This window comes from Triticum aestivum, chromosome 3A (assembly GCF_018294505.1).
Source record: "Triticum aestivum cultivar Chinese Spring chromosome 3A, IWGSC CS RefSeq v2.1, whole genome shotgun sequence".
Classification (NCBI taxonomy): domain Eukaryota; kingdom Viridiplantae; phylum Streptophyta; class Magnoliopsida; order Poales; family Poaceae; genus Triticum; species Triticum aestivum.
This window is the reverse complement of record NC_057800.1, coordinates 116,107,471-116,131,858: the sequence shown is the minus strand read 5'-3', so window position 1 is coordinate 116,131,858 and position 24,388 is coordinate 116,107,471.

The window sequence follows — 24,388 nt, the reverse complement described above, 5'->3', positions numbered from 1 at the left end:
ATACAGAGCATTGTAGACATATTTTCTTGCAAAATACATACGGCTCTGAATGTGGCAGACCCATTGACTAAAATTCTCCCACAAGCAAAACATGATCACACCTTAGTATTCTTTGGGTGTTAATCACATGGCGATGTTAACTAGATTATTGACTCTAGTAAACCCTTTGGGTATTGGTCACATGGCGATGTGAACTAAAGGGTGTTAATCACATGACGATGTGAACTATTGGTGTTAATGTTGGGGAACGCAGTAATTTCAAAAAAATTCCTACGCACACGTAAGATCATGGTGATGCAGAGCAACGAGAGGCGAGAGTATCATCTACATACCCTTGTAGACCGTAAGTGGAAGCATTATGACAACACGGTTGATGTAGTCGTACGTCTTCACGATCGATTGATCTAGTACCAAAGACACAACACCTCCGTGATCTACACACGTTTAGCTCGGCGACGTCCCGTGAACTCACGATCCGGTAGAGCTTCATGGGAGAGTTTTGTCAGCACGACGGCGTGATGACGGTGATGCTGTTGCTACCAGAACAGGGCTTCGCCTAAGCACTGCTACGATATAACTGAGGTGGATTATGGTGGAAGGGGGGCACCGCACACGGCTAAAGATCAATGATCAACTTGTGTGTCCATGGGGTGCCCCCTCCCCCGTATACAAAGAAGTGGAGGAGGGGGAGGGCTGGCCCTCTCTATGGCGCGCCCTAGGGGAGTCCTACTCCCTCCGGGAGTAGGATTCCCCCCTTCCAACTAGGAGTAGGAGAGGAAGGAAGGAGGAGAGATGGAGGAAGGAAAGGGGGGCCGGCCCCCCTCTCAATTAGGATTGGGCTTGGGGGGTGCGCCTCCCTCTTTTCACTTCTCTCTCCTCTATTCCACTAAAGCCCAATAAGGCCCATATACTCCCCGGGGGGTTCCGGTAACCTCCCGGTACTCCGGAAAAATGCCTGAACTACTCGGAACCATTCCGATGTCCAAATATAGGCTTCCAATATATCGATCTTTATGTCTCGACCATTTCAAGACTCCTCGTCATGTCCGTGATCAAATCCGGGACTCCGAACTACCTTCGGTTCATCAAAACACATAAACTCGTAATACCGATCGTCACCGAACGTTACGCGTGCGGACCCTACGGGTTCGAGAACTATGTAGACATGACCGAGACTCATCTCCAGTCAATAACCAATAGCAGAACATGGATGCTCATATTGGTTCCTACATATTCTACGAAGATCTTTATCGGCCAAACCGCATAACGGTATACGTTATTCCCTTTGTCATCGGTATGTTACTTGCCCAAGATTTGATCGTCAGTATTTCAATACCTAGTTCAACCTCGTTACCGGCAAGTCTCTTTACTCGTTTCGTAATGCTACATCCTGTAACTAACTCATTAGCTACATTGCTTGCAAGGCTTATAGTGATGTACATTACCGAGAGGGCCCAGAGATACCTCTCCGACAATCGGAGTGACAATCCTAATCTTGATCCATGCCAACTCAACAAACACCATCAGAGACACCTATAGAGCACCTTTATAATCACCCAGTTACGTTGTGACATTTGGTAGCACACAAAGTGTTCCTCCGGTATTCGGGAGTGGTGGAGTGTTGTGACGCCCCAAGACCGGAGCTTCAGATGCCTTCCATGTTTTTCCGGGTTTCATCGTGTGTTTTGTTTGGTTCATTGCTTTCATCATTGCATCATGTGCATTGAATCATGTCATCATGCAACCGGTTTTAAAACTCAACTAAATAAATGGCATGGATCTTTGATCCATTTAAACCGAGGGAATTCACATGGTGAAATTCTCTTTATAACATATAAAAGTCTCCTACTATCTTTAGGGAGCTATATAAAACCATTCCATTGTCTTGGAATCAACCATAACACATTTGCACCGTTCTTGAAATTTCTTTTATCCAACTCAACTTCATTTCTTCCTTTGGGGCCTTTTAGTAGAATTGAGTTGCAATTTTATTTCATCTATAAATGTCCCAAATTTGCCCATAAATCACATCTAATGTGTGGGATCATCTCCTCAAATCTCAGCCCGTTTAGAGTCTTTTCAAATGGGCTTCAAAAATTCAAACATGTTCCTTTGTGTGAACTTTATTCTCTCTAAAATTCCTTTCGTAATTTCATTTAAATTCCTCATATTTTTATGAGTCCAGGGACATTATCCGCATGTCCAACTTCTTCCCCTAACACCTCCTTCCTTTTTCTTCTCTGTCCTTTCTTTCTTTGTTTTTCCCTGTTATTGCAATAGTTTTTAAGAGAGAGAGAGAGAGAAGGGAGCCCAGCAGGCCATTTAGGCCCATCCAGCGCTGGCCCACCTACCCCCCTCTAACCCTAGCGAATCCCTCCTCTCACCCTCTCCCAATCTCATCTACTCGTTGTTCCCTGCCGTCGCCAGCCACTTGTCCGATCTGGATCGTCCCCGATCGATCTCTGCCTCTCCCTCGTCTCCACCTTGTCGACAGGAGAGCGCACCCGCACCACTCAATCCCCTCTCTCCCTTTGTCCTCCTCCTATGCCTCACCCACGGACAAAGAGGAGCGAGAGCTCCATGCGCCCGCACCTTCTTCCCGTCGACGCCCTTCGCGCGGCCCCCCTTCCTCTGTTTCTCCTCCTTCCACGCCCTTCTACAGCTGCTCTTCCTGTCGCCGCCACCCGGCCACCTCGACAAACCGCCGCCGCCGGCGACCGAACCAGCAGCAACTAGGCCACCGATTTAGCACCATGCCCCGCCTCCACTACCTCCTCGTCGCTGCGCCATGCCCCTTCACCGGCGACGAACTGCGCCAACGCCCTGCTGCTTCGTCCCTGCACCACCAGGGCCTCCCTACCCGTGCCCTCCTTTCTCCTCCACGTCCGCCTTTGTCACTACTGCTCTACCGCCCTACGGACGCCTCTGCTCGCAGGTGCCATTGCCAGTGCCATGGCGCTCCGCCGCACCTTGTCTCGTCACTGCCGTCTCGAACCCCTCCTGCCGGCCACCAGGACCCGTCACCCTGCCTTGTTGCCTGCTTGCCTCGGTGCCCCTCCATGGACCCCCGAGCATCATCGTCGTGCGTTGCATGCCACTGAAGCTCTTGTTGCCTTCGTGCACCACCGGTGGCCCCTTGTGTCGTTGACTAGACCGTCTAAAACAGGGAACGCCAAGTTCTACTACTGTTGACCCCAAACATCTATGAAACATGGACCTCTACAATCGATGTGGAACTATCAAGTACCCTTTGCACGCGCCAAGTTCCTCTTCAAAATGTACAACTACATCCGATGTGGATTTCGACAAGTACCACGACTCCTGGAGCCCTCGGATACGTCAAGTTCGACTACCTTCGTGTGTACCACTACCGTCGACAAAGACACGTGTCACACAAGCGTCAAGATTGGCTACAACATGCGTACGCCTACTATCACCGAAGACCCATGCACGACTACCGTCCCGATGATCGCTGATGTATGATAGGATGACTACTTCTACCGCTGTCGCCGTGAACATCTACTACCACTAGCGTCGCCACGAGAACGTCTACTTCCTCTACTTTGCACCGAACGAGAACCATCCCGTTTGCACGCTTCGAAGGTATAACCCAGAGGCGACATCGTGGACCGTATGCATGTGTGTTGTATGATATGCTCGTGTTTGCACCGTGTCCGAGATGTCCTTGCACGTTCCTCGTCATTTGCCACGCTGTCGAACTGTGGGAACCCGGCAAACGAGATCACCCCACTATCTTTGGCATGTTCCGCACTTCCGCACACTTCCTTGCATCGGTATCTGCGTGAGCTACCGGAACCGATATGGTGCCGTGGCATCATTTTCGGATTCGTCGCCGTGGCACCCTTTCTTTCCACCACGGTGACAAATGCTTCATATTGCTCTTATCTAATTTTAATATAAATTGCATAAACTTGCACATGTCATCCGCATCATGATAACAACAATTAAAATGTTTAAAATTGTTGTTTGCTTTAAATTGCTAAATGCATATGGGGATTTACCGGAATTGTTGTTTGTTCCGGCCTCATTTAAACTTGTTTAGATAGAGGTTTTACTTTTGCTTCTTCTCTTGCCATTTTTAACAACATTTAATATTGCTGAGTACATAACCGAGAAAGAACTAAATAATTGATGTGGTGTTCCGTCAATATGCATCCCGATGTATATTGGGCTCCATTTAACTTGTAGTTTTGTTTGTGCACTTTGCCATGCCATGCATATTTAAACCGGACATGCATCATATTTGATTGTGCATCATGCCATGTTTATGTGATGGTTGTTTACTATGTTGTTTGCTTCTTTCCGGTGTTGCTTCTTCGGGTTAGTTCCGATAGCGTCGCGTTTGTGAGGATCCGTTCGACTACGTCCGTTTGTCTTCTTCATGGAATCGTTCTTCTTCTTTGCGGGATCTCAGGCAAGATGACCATACCCTCGAACTCACTTCTATCTTTGCTTGCTAGTTGCTCGCTCTTTTGCTATGCCGTGATACCTACCACATGCTTAATCATGCCTCCCATATTGCCATGTCAAGCCTCTAACCCACCTTGTCCTAGCAAACCATTGTTTGGCTATGTTACCGCTTTGCTCAGCCCCTCTTATTGCGTTGCTAGTTGCAGGTGAAGATTGGAGTTTGTTCCTTGTTGGAACATGATTATTGTTGGGATATCATTACTATCATATCTTGTTTACTTTAATGCACCTATATACTTGGTAAAGGGTGGAAAGCTCTGCCTTATGCCTGGTGTTTTGTTCCACTCTTGCCGCCCTAGTTTCTTTCATACCGGTGTTATGTTCCTTGATTTTGCGTTCCTTACGTGGTTGGGTTATAATGGAAACCCCTAGACAGTTCGCTTTGAATAAAACTCCTCCACCAAGGCCCAACCTTGGTTTTACCATTTGCCACCTAGCCTTTTTCCCTTGGGTTCTGCAGACTCAAGGGTCATCTTTATTTTAACCCCGTCGGGCCAGTGCTTGTCTAAGTGTTGGTCCAAACCTGTCAGCAGCCGGTGGCCACCAGGGGCAACTCTGGGCTGGCCTACCGGAATCTTGGACAGTCCGATGTTGCCCTGAGAACGAGATATGTGCAGCTCCTATTAGGATGTCGGCACATCGGGCGGCTTGGCTAGTCTTCTTTCACCATTGTCGAAATGTCTTGTAAATGGGATTCCGAGTCTGGTTGGGTCATCCTGGGAGAAGGAATATCCTTCTTGACTGTGAGAGCTTGTGATGGGCTAAGTTGGGACACCCCTGCAGGGTTATGAACTTTCGAAAGTCGTGCCCACGGTTATGGGCAGATGGGAATTTGTTAATATCCGATTGTAGAAAACTTGACACTTAACTTAATTGAAATGCATCAACCGCGTTTGTAGCCGTGATGGTCTCTTTCCGGCGGAGTCCGGGAAGTGAACACGGTTCTTGTGTTATGCTTGAACGTAAGTAGTTTCAGGATCACTTCTAGTTCACGACCGTGCTTTGCTTCTCTTCTCTCTCTCATTTGCGTAAGTTAGCCACCATATATGCTAGTGCTTGCTGCAGCTCCACCTCACTACCTTTTCCTACCCATAAGCTTAAATAGTCTTGATCGCGAGGGTGTGAGATTGCTGAGTCCCTGTGGCTCACAGATTACTTCCAAAACCAGTTGCAGGTGCCGTTGATGCCAGTGCAGGTGACGCAACCGAGCTCAAGGAGGAGCTCGATGAAGATCGTGTTCGTTGTGTTGTTTCATTTCCAGTCGATCAGTAGTGGAGCCCGGTCGGGGTGATCGGGGATCTAGCATTAGGGGTTGTCTTTATTTATTTGGTTCCGTAGTCGGACCTTGATTGTATTCTAGATGATGTAATGCTATATTTATGTTTTGTGTGAAGTGGCGATTGTAAGCTAACTCTTTATCCCTCTCTTATTCAGTACATGGGATGTGTAAAGATTACCCCTCTTGCGACATGCCTACTATGCGGTTATGCCTCTAAGTCGTGCTCCAACACGTGGGAGATATAGCCGCATCGTGGGTGTTACAAGTTGGTAATCAGAGCCTTCCCCGACTTAGGAGCCCCCTGCTTGATCGAATCGCTGGCATTGTTGAGTCTAGAAAAATGTTTTGAGTCTTTTAGGATTATATATATCGGAGAGTAGGATTCTTTTTACTCCTCAGTCCCTTCGTCGCTCTAGTGAGGCCTCCTGACGTAGAGTTTTGACTCTTCTCTTCTCAAATTTCATGAAAAAAAATTAGGATCACGCGGGTATCTTGGAATAGTTTCGATGCTTTTGTGACGAGAACATTGTTCTTGGTGCCTCCTGATATTTACGGGTTGTGGAAGTGCCCCGGGGAGTTAAGCTCTGAGGTGTTGTCGTCACAATTTTATCGTTGCAGTTCTGGAATACCTGAGTTTCGCCGACATCGAAAATCTCTTTTATGCAGTTGTTGGTGAGATAACCTCGACGCCACCCAGTACTAGGGCGGGAGTTCGGGAGTATTGCCATAACTCGTACAACGGATGCTTTTCAAAGGTTGAGGTAAATGATTTCCGAAGGTTTCTTGGTTATGTGTTGAAGGATGGATACAGCTGGATGTAGGATTTGCTAGTTTTGGGTGAGATATTATGCTTCCCCTGTATCCCCAACACCTGATTGCATAACCATAAAGTTTAGGGAGTTTATAAGTGGGAATTCAAGTAGCTCTTAGGATATCTTTCCGACAGATCTATGATATGAAATTGGGGTTCGACGTCTAGTGGTCCACCTATCCACGGTTGGTTTTACAGTGGTCTCGTTGTGTCTTAAAGAGTCCTTGGCTATGCTGACTTGGGGACGCTTCGTATGTCATGTGCACTGCCTTGTACATGACGGTGCTGTACGATCGAGCCCGTGGGCCCCACCACGAAAACTTCGGTCGAAATCTCTATCATATGTTTGTTCTCGCTTATTCTACAAGCCAACCCTTTGTTTTGTTTTTCAGTTGTGGTATTCGAGTTGCTTCAATATCAAGTGTTGATTCCATACCTTGCCTAAGTGGTATTCTCATATTTCTATGGGAATACTAATCCTTCTTGATCATCGAGTTTGTCATTTCAATATCTTCTCAACCGGCGTGCTCCTCTTCAAGTGGATCCGATCATTTTCAACATTCGCAAGACCAACTCTAAGTATTCTCAATGGTGTTTGTTTCATTCGTCCCAAATTGTTTTTGTTTTCCCACCCTCCCACCCATTTTTCTTCGAGGACTCAGATATCTTAATTAAGAATCCATTTGATTCATGTGAACTTTCTTCTTTCCTTTCCATCAATGTTCTTAACCGGTGATTTCTCGTCGAGATGCTCAGAAGCTTCAAGTTCATCATTCTCCGTTCTCTTTTCTCCTCTGGTGGATTCAATTCAAGCTTTGTTGATCATATTTTTTTCCTCGTTTCAAATGTTTTCTCATGCCGATGCACCTCTTAATCGTTCATCTCTCTCTATTCATATCCGATGTGCTAAAGATATCCTAGAAGATTCAAGTTTCCATTCTCAATTCGCTCAAGTTCTTTTGAGGATGTTACCTCATTCAAGCCATTTAAATCAACCGGTGCATTCTCCCTTTCAAGTAATCATTCGTAGGTGTTATATTTTGAGTGGGCCCTAACCCACAGGTCTTTTCCCAGGATCTTACCTGACTCTTCAAATTTTACCGGAGTTATTCTCAAATCTTTCAAAGTTTGACATAAGGATGAGTTATCATCAGTCAAATGCCTTTCTCCAAAATCTGTCAAATTCTTATCACCGTTGGCTCAACCTTTAAATTCATCATCCCGGAGTATCTCAACAATTCATGGTGGTGTTTCTCGTCGTCATTCTCGGATTTGAAGACCAAAGAAGATTTTTTTCTCTCAATCTTGCTCTATTCTCTTCAAGATTCATGGTTCTAGCTTGTTGCCTTCCTCTCATAATTACTTTTGATTGTGAGAATTCTTTTCATCCATCCGGAGCATTTCATGAGTTATTTTCATTTGTTTCCTCCGGAGCCCATCATCTCAGAATTATTCATTCCAGCTTTCAGCTCTCGTTCCCCAAATCTTACCGGTGCATCATTCAAGTATTATCTAATCAGTTCATGATCTCTTCGCTCACTTGTATCTAAATGCCCTCAAGTATCATCATTCGTTTTCCAATTCTTTTCGATGATTTGTGCCTTTGCCACTTTCATTTTTAATTCTTACGGTGGTTCGTTCAATTTTCTCTTCCTTCATTACCATATCATTTTATTCGTTGTTTCAATCCTAACGGTGGATCATTGAAGACCTTCTCAAGTTTGCGCCATATCTATCTTAATCCTTTCTATGAGAATAAGTTGTATGCAATCCATTGCTTGTCATCAATTTAATTAGTGAAGGATACGCATAACATAATTCTTATTCTTGCTTCATCCAAGCAATGGACTCATTTTCCGGAGTTTGTTCACGATGTTAAATTCTCGGTTTCTATTTATTCATATTTCTTTTCCGGAGTTTCAAGTTTTCCGCTTTATCTCGTTGCGAAGCTCCATGTAAATCATTGCAAGGATTCACCTTGTGTTCTCAACTTCTCTTTCTTCTCGTTATCCTTTTATTACCGGAGTTCTTCATGGAGGCTCTACGTGATGGTTCATAAAGGATTTAATTCCTTCTCGAAGTGTTCATCGAGATTCTTTTTAGACGAGCTCAAGTATTCTTCATCTTGCATTCCGAAGTGCAATTCTTTCTACCTTATCTTTTGAGGTGGTGGTATGTCATTCTTGATAATTTCCCTTCGTGTTTCATGATTCACAAGTTATCAAGAATGGGGTATTTTAAATCCATCAATCTCTTTGTTGGAGTTATCTTAGGTTATATTTCACCTACATCTTTCCCTAAAGATTGTTGCTATTTATGCTGCTAATAAATGACCCTGAAAGTGCTAGTGATCGACTAGAGGGGGGTGAATAGGCGATTTTTATGAAAGTCTTCAAAACATGGAAGTTTCAAAGACAAACGATAGAAATAAACCTATTACCATGCAGCGGAAGGTAGACTACACTAAGCAAGCCATAGTCAGGTATTCAATGAAATGAAGGCACAAAGACTAATAGCAGCTAGGCAGTATAGATCAGGATGGAAGATAGTATGAAGCCAATCAGAACAAGCAGTCACTCAGTGAAGACAAAAGATAATGCAAACAGGCAATGACTTCACATGGACTAACAATAAATAAAGAGATGGAAATGATAGAACCAGTGGCTCGTTGAAGACAATGATTTGTTGGACCAGTTCCAGTTGCTGTGACAACCGTATGTCTGGTTAGGGAGGCTGAGATTCAACTCAGAAGACCGCGTCTTCACCTTATTCCCCTTGAGCTAAGGACACCCAGTCCTTGCCCAATTAATCTGGTAAGTCTTCAAGGTAGACTTCCAAACCTTCACAGACTTCGTTCACCGGCTATCCACAATGACTCTTGGATGCTCAGAACGCGACGCCTAACTGGCTGGAGGATTCACAGTCCTCAAGTGTAATAAGTCTTCAGATCACACAGACAAGATGACTTAAGTGATGCCTAACACTCTTTGGCTCTGGGTGTTTAGGGCTTTGTCCTCGCAATGATTTCTCTCTCAAAGGCTTCGAGGTGGGTTGCTCTCAAACGACAAAAGCCGTGCACTAACTCTGAGCAGCCAACTATTTTATGGAGTAAGGGTGGGCTATTTATAGCCACTAGGCAACCCAACCTGATTTGTCCGAAATGATCCTGGGTCACTAAGGAACTGACATGTGTTCCAACGGTCAGATTTCAAACACACACGACAACTTTACTTGAGCTACAAGGAAAGCTGACTTATCCAGCTCTGGATAAGATTTGCTCACATTATCTTCGCTCGAAGACATAGGGCTTTGGTTAAGCATCACTTCAGTCATTCTGACTGGTTCACTTGGACCCCACTTAACAGTACGGTGGTTCCTATGAATGAACAAAGAAGAAAAAGAACAACAAAACAACTAAGTCTTCACGCTCCATAGTCTTCACGCAATGTCTTCTCTTGTTATAGTCTTCAATGTGAATGTCTTCACATACCACCTTTGACTTCAATGTCTTCATACATTTTTAGGGGTCATCTCTGGTAGGAAAACCGAATCAATGAGGGACTTCTACCCGTATTATCCTGCAATTCTCACAAACACATTAGTCCCTCAACCAGGTTTGTCGTCAATACTCCAAAACCAACTAGGAGTGGCACTAGATGCACTTACAATCTCCCCCTTTTTGGTGATTGATAACAAACTGGTTGAAGTTTTCAACGGGGATAGAAATATGTGAAATTGTAAAGGTTTTAAGTATTGTCTTCGTAAGTAGCAGAAAGGCTCCCCCTCATGATGTGCATGGAAGTATTTTGCTTTTGAATGCAAATGCACATGGCAGGTTGTACTTGCGGAGCTCCTCTTCTACTTATGAAGACAATTCATCATGCATGAAAAGATATAATGAAGATAATGACATGCATAATGAAAAATGGACATCTGCAAAATGACTTCGTGCGGAATTTATCATCGCACATGCGGAATTTATCATCGCATCACATAGTGTCGAAAAAGGTAGCAGGCGACCATCAAGTTTAAGTGTTACAACTCAAAACGAACCAAATGTTTCAAAAGCGGGAGTTGTAAGCACTTGGCAAAAGTAGAAAAAAGTAAATCAACCACCCATATGGACCCGCTTGAAGACTATCAACTCATATGCTTCTCCCAATTTTGTCAGTAATGACCAAAAAGGTTTGAAGACATAGAGCTTCTACTCGTTCCCATGAGGTGCAGGCGAAGCAGCAGGGTCTTCGTTGAGGTCCGGTGGTGCAGAAGAACTTGGTGCAGTGTCGAGACGCGCTGAAGGTGGAGGTGGTGAAGTGGCATCATCTTGATCATCGATAACTCTGGCATTCACCATGGCAGCTGAGGAAGAATAGTCAGAGTCTTCAAGGGAGGGTGTCGGTGTCAAAACCGGTGGATCTCGGGTAGGGGGTCCCGAACTGTGCGTCTAGGCGGATGGTAACAGGAGACGGGGGACACAATGTTTTTACCCAGGTTCGGGCCCTCTCAATGGAGGTAAAACCCTACTCCTGCTTGATTGATCTTGATGATATGAGTATTACAAGAGTTGATCTACCACGAGATCGAAGAGGCTAAACCCTAGAAGCTAGCCTATGGTATGATTGTTGTTCTTGGTCCTACGGACTAAACCCTCCGGTTTATATAGACACCGGAGGGGGCTAGGGTTACACAGGGTCGATTACAAGGAAGGAGATCTACATATCCGTATTGCCAAGCTTGCCTTCCACGCCAAGGAGAGTCCCATCCGGACACGGGGTGAAGTCTTCAATCTTGTATCTTCATAGTCCAACAGTCCGGCCAAAGGATATAATTCGGCTGTCCGGATACCCCCTAATCCAGGACTCCCTCAGTAGCCCCTGAACCAGGCTTCAATGACGATGAGTCCGGCGCGCAGATTGTCTTCAGCATTGCAAGGCGGGTTCCTCCTCCGAATACTTCATAGAAGATTTTGAACACGAGGATCGTGTCCGGCTCTGCAAAGCAAGTTCCACAAACAACTGTAGAGAGAATAATATTTTCACAAATCTAATCTGCCGACGCATTCCGCAGTGTGACATCACACCACAGCCAGGTCACCATTCGAATCGTTTTTCACAACCAACCTCAGCGTGTTTCGCAAGGCGGTTTCCTTGGCACGTCTTGTCGAAGCAGAGATCGTGTCCCCTTATTACGGGATTCCCATCAATACGGACATGGGTAACCCAACCGTGCCATCAATTACGATGCTTGGGGGATAAGCGAGTTTTACCAGGCTGGTGGGGGCGCATAGTTTCGTTCGCCCTTATAAAGGGATAAGGGTTCACCTTTTTCTACCCACGCCTTCTTCCTCCTTGCTCATCCATTCTCGTGCACTCGAGCTCCAGCGCCCAAGTCCACATCCTTCTCCTCAATCCTCTCCAAACATGTTCGGAGCGGGAGGCAAGTGGATGGTCTCCTCCGTTACGGAGGGAGACATCAAAAAGCTGCACGGGGCCGGATATTTAGCCACGGATATTGCGCACTGGCTGCCAGCCACGGGGCAGATCGTCCCTACTCTGGAACCTTACGAAAGGGTGGTTTTCCTCACCCACTTCGTCCGTGGACTGGGGTTTCCCCTCCATCCATTCGTTCGCGGCCTAACGTTCTATTATGGGCTGTACTTCCATGATCTAGCTCCGAATTTCATCCTCAACATCTCGGCGTTCATCGTCGTGTGCGAGGCTTTCCTCCGCGTCCGGCCCCACATCGGCCTGTGGCTGAAGACCTTCAATGTCAAACCGAAGGTAGTAGGCGGCCAACAAGCGGAATGCGGCGGAGCCATGGTGGGAAAAATGCCCAACGTTACATGGCTCGAGGGCTCCTATGTGAAGACCATAAAGGGGTGGAAATAGGGGTGGTTCTACATCACCGAGTCGCGCGACACCAACTGGGTGGCGGCCCCCGAGTTTCGATCCGGAATCCCCACGCGGCTCACTTCCTGGAAGGAGAAGGGCCTGTCCTGGGGCTCATCGGTGGAGCCGGACGGACTCCAGAAGTGTATCCGGAACATGATAGGCAAGAAACTCAAGCTTGTCAACATAGTCCAGGTCATGCTCTTCTGCCTGATCCTCCCATGTCAACGACGGGCTTTCAACTTATGGGAGTTCGACCTGGCCCACCACTAGACTCTACACGAGCTCTTCAACAGAACGCATAAGGACGTATGGAAGGTGTTGTTCAAGGGTGTCGAGGTCCCCCCTCCCCTTACCGAGGACCACGGGCTAAGCGCGACGCGCCCTGCGAATCCGGTAAGTTTTGTACACCTCGTAGGGTATTTATTTTCCATAGTTTAACCATGTGCGGGGTCTGAGCTCCCATGCCTTTGATAGGACTGGGTGGAGACATCAGAGCAGATTGACTATCCGGCCCCTCTGCCCGAAGACCCTGCAGACGCTCTCTTGACGGAGATGCGGACTCCGGCTCCTTATGAGGTGCCGGAGAAGAAGATCAAGAAGAAGGCCACGAGAACCCGAAAGAGTTCCCGACGCCAGGTGGTATCGGACTCATCGTCCGATAACTCCCAGGCGCACTACTCCCATGAAAACGAGGAGGAGGAAGATGACGGTTCTCCCCCTCCAGCCGGGGGAGACAGGAAAAGGAAGGCCGCCCCAACCGGGGAGGCCGGAGGGTCCAAGAAGGGAAGGACTATCCTTCCGGACTGTTCCACCACCGCCGCCGACAGCGAAGACGACTGGTTACTCAGGGCCAAGCCCCTGGTGAAGTCGTAAGTATTCGGATACCAGAGTAACTCATAGCATACTTTTATTGCACTGCTTCTCCTAACGTTGAATATGATCATGCAGTCCGCCCGAACCCGCATCGACGTATCCTCGTCGGACGGTTCCTTCGACTCGTCGGATATGAATAGCGAGTCACTTCCAACCGCCTCCTCTCCTCGCCCTACGGACAATGTCGAGGCATTGTCTCAAGGGGCACCAAACCGAGGGGAGGTAGTCCTGGAGGCGCCTCAAGGTGACCTTCCGGACTCCAGGCGCAAAGGGAACAAGACTCCCAAGGGCTCCAAGTTCGGCCCTTAGCCGAACACCGCGCCGGAACCTCCAGTGGTTCCGGACTCCGGCAGGCGGCCCCCTGCCAAGAGGGGCAAGCCACCCGTGCTGGTGACCTCTATCTATCCAGAGGCACCGGACAACCTGCTAGGAGCGCTTCGCGACGCTTCCATCAACGACGAGAACCACACTATTATGAGCGCGGTGATCAAGAAGGTTCACTCCGCCAAGAGCGGACTGACTGAAGCCGGTGCCAGCCTTCTAACAGGCTTTGAGGTAAGTATTTAAAATATAGGAAAATATTACCGCTTAGACAATAGCCCCTGATGCTCTGTTTGGTGTTCACAAAGAAAAGCCAAATAGAGGATCAAATAATATCTCCAGGAGTCTAATACAAGTATGTCTATATGCGTATGTAGGCTTCGCTGCTGACCTCTGCCGCACTGACTGCGGAGGTCGCCGCACTGAAGCAGAAATCGAGAGGTCCGAGAAAGAACTCGGCCTTGCCAAGAGGCAGCTTGAGGAGAACAAAGGTAAGTAATACCTTGTCTATATATATATAAGATGTGGTTGCAAAATGATAGGATCATCATGGATGTGCCAGGGGCCACGACCGAAGTGGCGACCCTGAAGCGAGCGTTGTCCGAGGCCGAAAACAAAGCGGCCAAGGAGTGCACCGAGCGGGAGAAACAAGAGGCACGGGTGGGCGAGGTGCAGCAAGAGCTCCAGGCTCTCGTGAAGAAGCACGAGACCTTGGAGCTTGACTCAAAGACGCGAGACTCTGAGCTTGTTGCGGCCCTCGAGAGCACAAAGCATGCCAAGGCTGAAGCCCAAAAGGCCCTCCAGGAAATTGACGCGATGAGGAAGATAGCGGCGGGTAAGGCATTCATTATGCAAAGTAAGCATGTGAAAGTAAATTACTTGTTACTTACCCGAGTCCGGAGCTCTCCAGGAGCATTCGCAGATTTGCCCCGCAGCATGTCAGATGCCGCAAAGTACTACCAGGCCGAGGAGGGAAGCTCGACGGAGAAGTTGTTCTGGTCTCAGTATACTGGGACCGAACACCCGATGCCTGTGAGCGACCAGCTGAAGCAACTGGTTGAGCTGCACAAGGCGGCCGAACAGGCCATGAGGGGCCTTATAGTCCGGATGTGGCCTGGCGATTCCCTTCCCAATAGCTACTTCGGCCTGGTGAGGCGGCTTGTGGATGCCTGCCCATGGCTGGAAGTCATAAAGCGGTCCATCTGCATTGAAGGTGCACGCTGGGCTTTTGCCCATGCGAAGGTGCACTGGGCCAAGATGGACGCTGAGAAGCTGGTGAAGGAGGGGCCGCCGCAGGGCAAGGAGCATCGCCGCCCTGAAATGTATTATGAGGGTGTCCTGAAGGGTGCCCGTCTTGTGGCGGACGAGTGTGCGAAGGATGTAATTTTTGAATGAACTTGCTCGTGTGATCCTGTATTATGAAAACTTGTTCATGTGCACTATGCAACGCTTGTTTGAATTTAAAATATTACCTTCTATGCGGCTGTTTATCAAATCTGAGAGATGGCCAGTCGTCGGCTTCTACCCCCATGCGACGAGTGCTGGGGTGTTCGGTATAAATCTGAGCACTCCTTTCCCAATTGTTGGGTCCTTCGAGGGAGGTGCTCAGCGCAACGAACAAGGCAATCGGACTATAATGCTTTATCACTCTCACTTAGCCATAGAAGTCTACAATTTTAAATTTTGGCAAAGCCCCTAGTATTCGGAAGGCCGAATTAGGGGCGCTATACACGCCTAAGCCGGACAAAGCCGACTCCTCGCCCTAAGCGGCATAAGTCTTTAGGGACTCGAGACATCTCGAACAGCGACCAGCTCTCGCCTTATCATGACAGTCAGTTTTAGCTTTCTCTACTGAGGTGCTTGCCTAGATGAACCGGGGCACAATCGCAGTAGTTCTCCCAGTGCTACCTTAGCCGATATAGCGGAACGTAAGGTACCAAAACATGGGAGCCGGGCAAACCCAACTATTGACCCAAGACATGATTCAAAGCTGATGCATATAATGCTATAAGTTCGGGGTGCCGCACTGTCGAAAGTGTTCGGACTTCTCACGCCGTATTATGGGGTACGCTTAAGCCCCTGGCGTATTGGCCGTACCTGAGTGTACGGGTGCTGAATGTCATGAATGAACATATATATAAGAATAGAGAATGCGGTAATAGTCTAGTGCTATGCATTGTTTATTCAAAAAGGTGCGTCGAAGCAGAATGATACAAGTAGTGCGATAAGCAAAAAGTAGGACTATTTGACATGTCCCCTCCAAGGGCAAGTTGAGGAATGGTATTTAAAGCAGGTATTTCACTCGTTACCAGAGACCACCTGGGAATTCCATGGTGCGACATAGCTTTCTGCCTCCTTGGTTGTTGTATCATGTGTCCGGCAATCGTACTCCCGGACGGGGTTTCCAGAGAGTAAAGTCCTGAAAGAGAGAAAAAATAACAAAGCGGGAAGCCCCTAGTGCGGTTGAGCCGCGTTTTGGGGCGTGCCGTAGTCGTGCCCCCCCACCTATGCCCATGGTATTTTCAATGCGTAATTATGTACGCGTGGCACAGATTTCACCGTTTGGCCGGGACTGGGGTGGGGGCCGCATTGCTATGCGAGCTCGAAACGTGCCAGGCGGTCTTGTTGCAGATTATTCCGGGCGCGCTTGACGGTGTTCGGGTGTTTAATCACCGAACTGGTGGATTGCCTGAAGAGGCTGCTTTGTGCTTCTGCTGCGAGGGCCGCAGTGTGCTCCTCCGTGTGGAGAGAGCGCTCTGTGTTTCCATTCACTGTGATGACCCCCCGAGGTCCTGGCATCTTGAGCTTGAGGTATGCATAATGCGGTACCGCATTGAATCTCGCAAATGCGGTTCGCCCGAGCAGTGCGTGATAGCCACTGCGGAACAAGACTATATCAAAGATTAACTCCTCGCTTTGGAAGTTATCTGGGGATCCGAAGACCACTTCCAGTGTGACTGAGCCTGTGCAATGGGCCTCTACACCTGGTATGACGCCTTTGAAGCTCGTTTTTGTGGGTTTGATCCTTGAGGGGTCTGTACCCATTTTGCACACTGTGTCCTGATAAAGCATGTTCAGGCTGCTGCCGCCGTCCATAAGGACTCGAGTGAGGTGAAATCCGTTGATGATTGGGTCTAGGACCAGTGCGGCGAATCCGCCATGACGGATACTAGTGGGGTGGTCCCTGCGATCGAAGGTGATCGGACAGGAGGACCATGGGTTGAACTTTGGGGCGACTAGCTCCAATGCATATACGTTCCTTAGCGCATGCTTCCACTCCCACTTGGGGATGTGGGTTGCATATATCATGTTCACCGTCCGCACTTGTAGGGGGAACCTCTTCTGTCCTCCGGTGTTCGGTGGCCGGGGCTTCTCCTCGTCATCGCTATGTAACCCCTTATCTTTGTTTTCGGCATTTAACTTGCCGGCCTGCTTGAACACCCAACATTCCCTGTTGGTGTCGTTGGCTGGCTTGTCGGGGTGCCGTGTATTTGACATGAGCGATCGAGTATATGGTCCAAACTGGACGAGCCCAGAGTGCTTCTTTTGAATGGCTTTTTCCGCTGACCGGGTTTAGAGCCTCTGAATTCGGCATTGACTGTCGTATCCTCGGTATTGTCGCTGTCGATGCAGCGCTTGTATTTGTTGCGACGTGACCTGCCATTGCTATCCTTGGTATCCAAAGTACCATGGTTCTTTGATATATTATTGCTGCGAGCCATCCAGTTGTCCTGTCCCACGCAAAAGCGGGTCATGAGTGTCGTGAGGGCTGCCATAGATTTCGGCTTTTCCTGGCCAAGGTGTCGGGCGAGCCACTTGTCGTGGATGTTGTGCTTAAAAGCTGTTAGGGCCTCTGCATCCGGACAGTCGACAATTTGATTTTTCTTTGTCAGGAACCATCTCCAGAATTGCCTGGCCGATTCCTCTGGCTGCTGAATTATGTGGCTCAAGTCATCGGCATCTGGTGGTCGTACATAAGTGCCTTGGAAGTTGTCGAGGAATGCGGCTTCCAGATCTTCCCAACAGCCAATGGATTCTGCTGGCAGGCTGTTGAGCCAATGCCGAGCTGGTCCTTTGAGTTTGAGTGGGAGGTATTTGATGGCGTGTAGATCATCACCACGGACCATGTGGATGTGCAGGAGGAAGTCCTCGATCCATACCGCAGGATCTGTTGTACCGTCGTATGATTCGATATTTACGGGTTTGAAACCCTCTGGGATTTGGTGATCCATTACTTCGTCTGTGAAGCATAGGTGGTGTGATGCGCCTCTGTACTGGGCTATATCGCGACGCAGCTCAAATGAGTCTTGTCCGCTGTGTTCGGCCCGGCCGGATTTACTTTTACTGTATCCGGTGTGACGGTTATCGTCTCGCGTAGTGGCGCGCCCTCGTGATCCGTAGATCGATCTTGCATGTTTTGCTTTGTCCTCCAATACGTCTCACAGGTCTAGCGTGTTTCTCCATGCCTTGACATTTTTATTTGAGTGGCGTCGGGGTGCGGGCTGAGCTTTTGGCTGAAATGTCTCTCTGTCGCGGCCACGAGGTGGCCGATCAGCCGCGTCATATGCTAGAGATGTAGGTTTTAATGCTTCCTCCTCCAGTCGGGGTAGCAACCTGCGCTTTGGGTAACTCTTGGACGGGCGTTCGAGTTCATATTCCTCGGCCGCAAGGACTTCAGTCCGTCTGTCAGCTAGCAAATCTTGATCAGCTTGAAGCTGCTGTTGCTTTTTCTTAAGGCTATTTGCCGTGGCTATAAGCCGACGCTTGAAGCGCTCTTGCTCGACGGGATCCTCAGGAACGACAAATTCGTCATCGTCGAGGCTTGCCTCATCTTCGGAGGGAGGCATGTAATTATCATCCTCCGCCTCTCCATCTGCCGCTGTCTCGGGAGGGCTGGCTTCTCCATCCTCCTATTCTAAATCTTGTTGGAGGGGAGTGTCGTCATCTTCGGCACTGTCCGGAGTGCTATTATCTCCTGTGTCAGTATCACTGCTTTTTCTTTAGCGAGACTTAGAGCGGCGCCGCTGTCGTCGGCGCTTGGGTTGCTTCTTGGAGGGGTCATCCTCCGTTGTCCCGTCGCCATTGCCTTCTTTGGGTGTGTCCACCATGTATATATCATATGATGAGGTGGTTGTCTAGTGCCCTGTGGGCAGTGCTCCTGTTCGTCTCCTGCATCGTCGTCCATACCGTTGATGTCTTCGGAGTCGAAGTCGAGCGTGTCGGTCAAATCGTCGAAAGTGGCTACTAAGTGGGTGGTGGGTGGGCGGCAAATTTCTTCGTCATCCGCATCCCAATCCTGCCGGACATAGTTCGGCTAGGACTCTCCTGACAAGGAGAGAGACCTTAATGAGTTCAGTATGTCGCTGAAGGGAGAGTGCTGAAAGATATCCGCGGAGGTGAACTCCATGATCGGCACCCAGTCGGATTCGATAGGCACGGGCGTAGGCGGTTCGGAGTCCGTGGCCGGGGAAGAATCCGGCAGTTTGGCATCACGACTCTCGTGAAGGGTAAGGTCGATTCTAGGCTCGATCACCACTGAGAATGCGGCCTCCGTGGCGGGGTCTATCCACCCATCCATGGATGGTGCAATTGGCTCCGAATTGAGGGTCGGAGTGGTTGCCGGTGGGGTCTCCTGAACACTGTCCGATGGTAGAGCTAAATCATGCTCATCGTGAACGTGCGGCGCACTCGGCAGGGGCTCGAATCCGTCGAAGATCAAGTCTCCACGGATGTCGGCCGTGTAGTTTAAGCTTCCAAACCTGACCTGGTGGCCAGGGGCGTAACTCTCGATCTGCTCCAGATGGCCAAGCGAGTTGGCCCGTAGTGCGAAGCCGCCGAATACAAAGATCTGTCCAGGGAGAAAAGTCTCACCCTGGACTGCATCGCTATCGATGATCGAATGAGCCATCAAGCCTAACGATGACGACACAGAGGAACTCTCAATGAAAGCACCAATGTCGGTGTCAAAACCGGCGAATCTCGGGTAGGGGGTCCCAAACTGTGCGTCTAGGCGGATGGTAACAGGAGACGGGGGACACGATGTTTTTACCCAGGTTCGGGCCCTCTCGATGGAGGTAAAACCCTACTCCTGCTTGATTGATCTTGATGATATGAGTATTACAAGAGTTGATCTACCACGAGATCGAAGAGGCTAAACCCTAGAAGCTAGCCTATGGTATGATTGTTGTTCTTGGTCCTATGGACTAAACCCTTCGGTTTATATAGACATCGGAGGGGGCTAGGGTTACACAGAGTCGGTTACAAGGAAGGAGATCTACATATCCGTATTGCCAAGCTTGCCTTCCGCGCCAAGGAGAGTCCCATCCGGATACGAGATGAAGTCTTCAATCTTGTATCTTCATAGTCCAATAGTCCGGCCAAAGGATATAATCCGGCAGTCCGGATACCCCCTAATCCAGGACTCCCTCAGAAGCAGTCCGACGCAAGTGAGCATTCCTTGGAGGAGTGGAGTCAAACTTGAATCTTTCTGTGAAGCCATCGTCTTGAAGATCTTCTTCAGCAGTGAGCAAAGTCAAACTCTTCCAGGACCTTCGACAAGTTTCATGTGTAACAAAGGCATTCTTGGTGGCAAGATTGCGAATGTGATTGACGTCCACCAAGAGGTTTTGCATCTGACGCTGAAGCCAGTCATGATGCTTATCCTATTTCTGATGTAGCACGACGAGAAGCTCAAGGTCATTGAGAACACGAGATCGCTTCTGAGGCCTTTGGGCGATGGTGCTTCCAGTGGCGTCAGTTTGGGCACGAGGGGCACGTGTGTTACCAGCCAAGGGATAAACACGAGAGACTTCCTGAACTCCTTCAATGGGCTGGGTGAAGCTTTGACGATCAACGTTGTGAAGATAGATTGGATCCTTAGCAGGCTCTGGGTAAATAGCTTCAACAGACAGATCAACCTCTGGCAGGAATACAAGATGATTGCGCAGACGGCTGATAGTTGAAGGCAGAGTGAAGCTTGATAAGGCACATTACCCACGGAGCGTAGAACTTCAGACCAAAAATGTCAGAGCCAGATGCAACCAACTGCCTGATGAAGAAGTCTTGAGCATTGAAGCTTATGCCATTGAAGATATAGAAAACCAAAGTCTTCATTGCTCCTTCAAGCTTCGCTGCAGATGAATGTCCTTTGACAGGCCATAGAGTCTTTCTGATGATATGATAAATGGTGCGGGGCGGATACTCTAGGTCTTCAACAAAGAATTCGGTTGGGTATTCAACGTCGCATGGCAAAGGCTTCATCATGCTCAGCATTTGACTCATGTTGGGTTCTGGCTTCTGGAAAATGCTCTCCAAAGCATTCTGGTGTTTTTGAGAACCTGGTTCAATGATGTCTTGAGCTTTAGCTTCATGATGAACATCTCCTGTCATCCACTCAAGGATCCAAGTCTTTGGATCCCTGTTGTATCCACGAATGTGGAGGGTAGCATAGAATTGAAGCAGAAGTTCTTCATTCCAGTGTTCCTTTGCAGTCACAAAATTTAGCAGACCCGCATCACGGAAGCAGTCAAGGGCTTCTTCAAGGCATGGGAGTCCAGCAATGGCTTCACAGTCAAGATGCATGTGAGGGAAGATGCGTCCCTGATTGTACAAGATGCATGAATAAAATAGCTTCGCTGCTGATAACTCCAGAATCAGTCTGAAGAGATTCTTGGCCTTTTGTAGGGGTTCTTGGCACTGTTGAAGAATGTGTTGTGTGCCTTGAATCCATTCAGATTAAATGATCCTGGTGAAGTTGCAGTACCTGGAAACCGTGGTAGCCTTGGCTTTGGCTTCTGGACCTGAGGCATGTGCTCCACATGATAGGAAAACTGAGGTCCGGGAGCAGGCGGAGGAACCAGGATTGGCCAGCGGACGGCAACAAGCTGTCCACGATCATATGCTTTCTCGATGGTGTGTGGCCTTGGAGGAGGTACAGGAGCAGAGGCATTGGCTTCAGGCAGCGGCTTTGCTTCTGGTGCTGCATTGGCTTCAAGTGCAGCGTCATCTGGCACCACATTAGCTTCAGGCGCCACATTACCTTCAGCCATGACAACGTCATTGGCTTCAGTGTTGATGTTGGTGGCCGCCTCAGTATTGGTAACCTCCACTTCAGGAGCTGGAGGGTCAGACACGTTCTCCTCGAGAACAACTTCAGGGTTGGATGGGGGCGTAGCAACTCTTTCTTCATCACGTGGTTCTTCTTCTTCATCGGCTGATGTAGCCGGAATATCTTCAGCCGCTTTGGCTTCAGATTCAGGATTGTTCACAGTAGGAGAGGCTTCAGGAAAGACTTCATGTGAGACGGATTGGCGCTCTTCTCCTTCGGGAACACTTGACAATGTGACCTGTGGCCTAGGTTCTTTGCGAAGCCTGCGAAATGCTGGCGACGCCTGTGGAGATGAAGTTGGTTGGGCCTCAAGGTCTTCACTATCAATCACGGAGTGGTGACCTGTGGTGGGGGAGTGACTGGTGTTTCTTCAGCATGAGGGGATTCTTGAGGGTGATCAGCCCATGAGTCATCCTGAGCAATTGGCTTCAATGGACGACCAATGCTGATGAGTTCGATGTTCGTGAGAACAGGCGAAGATACCAAATTTTGCTCGATCTGAGGAAGGACTTCATCATCTTCAACATTGTCATGAGGACCAATGTCTTCAGCTGGGGTGGGGTGAACAGCTGGATTCTCTTCAGCTTCAGGAGCCTCTGTGAAAGCAGGCTCGTGAACTACTAGACGACGTTCACGATATTCAGACGCAGGATGAGCAACAGAAAGTGGCTCGACAACAAGGAGCTCTGTGGAAGCAGCAGCCCGGTCTCTTTTCTTTGTTTTTCTTTTCTTGGTTGGGGGAGAATCATCAGTGGTAGCTTTGGTCTTGCTGAGGGAGTCCTGGATTAGGGGGTGTTCGGATAGCCGGACTCCTGGACTATGAAGATACAAGATTGAAGACTCTGTCCCGTGTCCGGAAGGGACTTTCCTTGGCGTGGAAGGCAAGCTTGGCGATACGGATGTTCAGATCTCCTACCATTGTAACCGACTCTATGTAACCCTAACCCTATCCGGTGTCTATATAAACCGGAGGGTTTTAGTCCGTAGGACAGCATACACATCAACAATCATACCATAGGCTAGCTTCTAGGGTTTAGCCTCTCTGATCTCGTGGTAGATCAACTCTTGTAATACCCATACCATCAATATTAATCAAGCAGGACGTAGGGTTTTACCTCCATCAAGAGGGCCCGAACCTGGGTAAAACTTCGTGTCCCCTGCCTCCTATTACCATCCGGCCTAGACACATAGTTCGGGATCCCCTACCCGAGATCCGCCGGTTTTGACACCGACATTGGTGCTTTCATTGAGAGTTCCTCTGTGTCGTCGCCATCAGGAAGGATGCCTCGCCCCGTCTTTAAAGACAGCACCGTTGCTAAGGGAGTTTTGGCTGTCGGCCAAACACTCCGGCTAGGTGGTTTTCTTATGACCACCTGTTCGGCTTCTACACCGACGATGACCTCTCGAGCCATCGAAAACAATCTTCATGTCAACTCGGAACTTGCTGAGCAGTTAGATCCAATAGAGCTTTCCTCCATAAATGAGCTCTTGGACCGCTTCGCCGCCCTGGGAGTCGCTACGGATTACGACTAGATCAGGCCTAAAACCGATCTGAGAAAGATTAACTCTCCCCAAGCCACCCACTACGTCGCCGTGGTAGAGGGACAGTGCGGCGACCCTTCATCTATCCTAAGGACTCGCTACGTCCGGATTCCCGATCCCTCCAAGACGGATGTCCGCGGAGGGAAGGATATCACTCAAGACCTGAACCTAGAATCAGGCGACGGACTGGATTCATTGGACGACATCCAGGAATTCAAATTTTCGAGTTTGGAAATTCCTCGGCCTCTGAGCCTCAGAAGGGGTAAGGCTTCGGACTTAATTCCACCCACCCACCCGAACATTAGCGATCTATCCCAAATCAGGCAAGAGCCCAATGAAACAGTACATCATTACTGGGCCAGATTCCTCCTGGTTATGCATAGGATAAAGGGCTGCCGCGAGGAAGACGCAATTCTATCCTTCTGCAATAATTGCACGGACAAAGGAATACTCAACGCCATAGGTCGCCGTGATATTACACGCTTCGCTGACTTAGCATCCATAGTACGAAAGTACTGTGCGATGGAAAGCGCCCGGAAAACCGAAACAAAATTTTGGGACAATCCGGCCCTTAATGCAAGCCCAGTCCGAAACAAGAGGGTGCATCATCGCCAGATACCCGGGTCAAACACCAAAAAGCAAAAGCCCTCTCCAGGGCATGGAACCGTACTGGAAGGATGGCTTAATGGACCCTGTAAAATTCATAGCACAGAGGACGCCATACCAACTCACAGCCTTAGAGCATGTTGGATACTCCAGCAGGTGGCCAAGATCGGTGAGAACCTCCTAATCACGAAGACCACACAAAGCCACCCCAGAGACTCCAATACGGTACTAACAGTCTTCAAGACCTTCGCATCAAATAATATGCGAAAAAGGACACTCCGCAGCCTTGCCGAAGTCTACCAAGTAGCAACAGCAAACCCGTGGAGTGACACGGCCATTACCTTCAACGCCAATGATGAACCTAAATTCTGAACAGCCCGAGCACCAGCCGCATTGGTCCTCAGTCCAATAGTGGACGGCTTTTGTCTCACCAAGGTACTCATGGACGGCGGCAGCGGATTGAACCT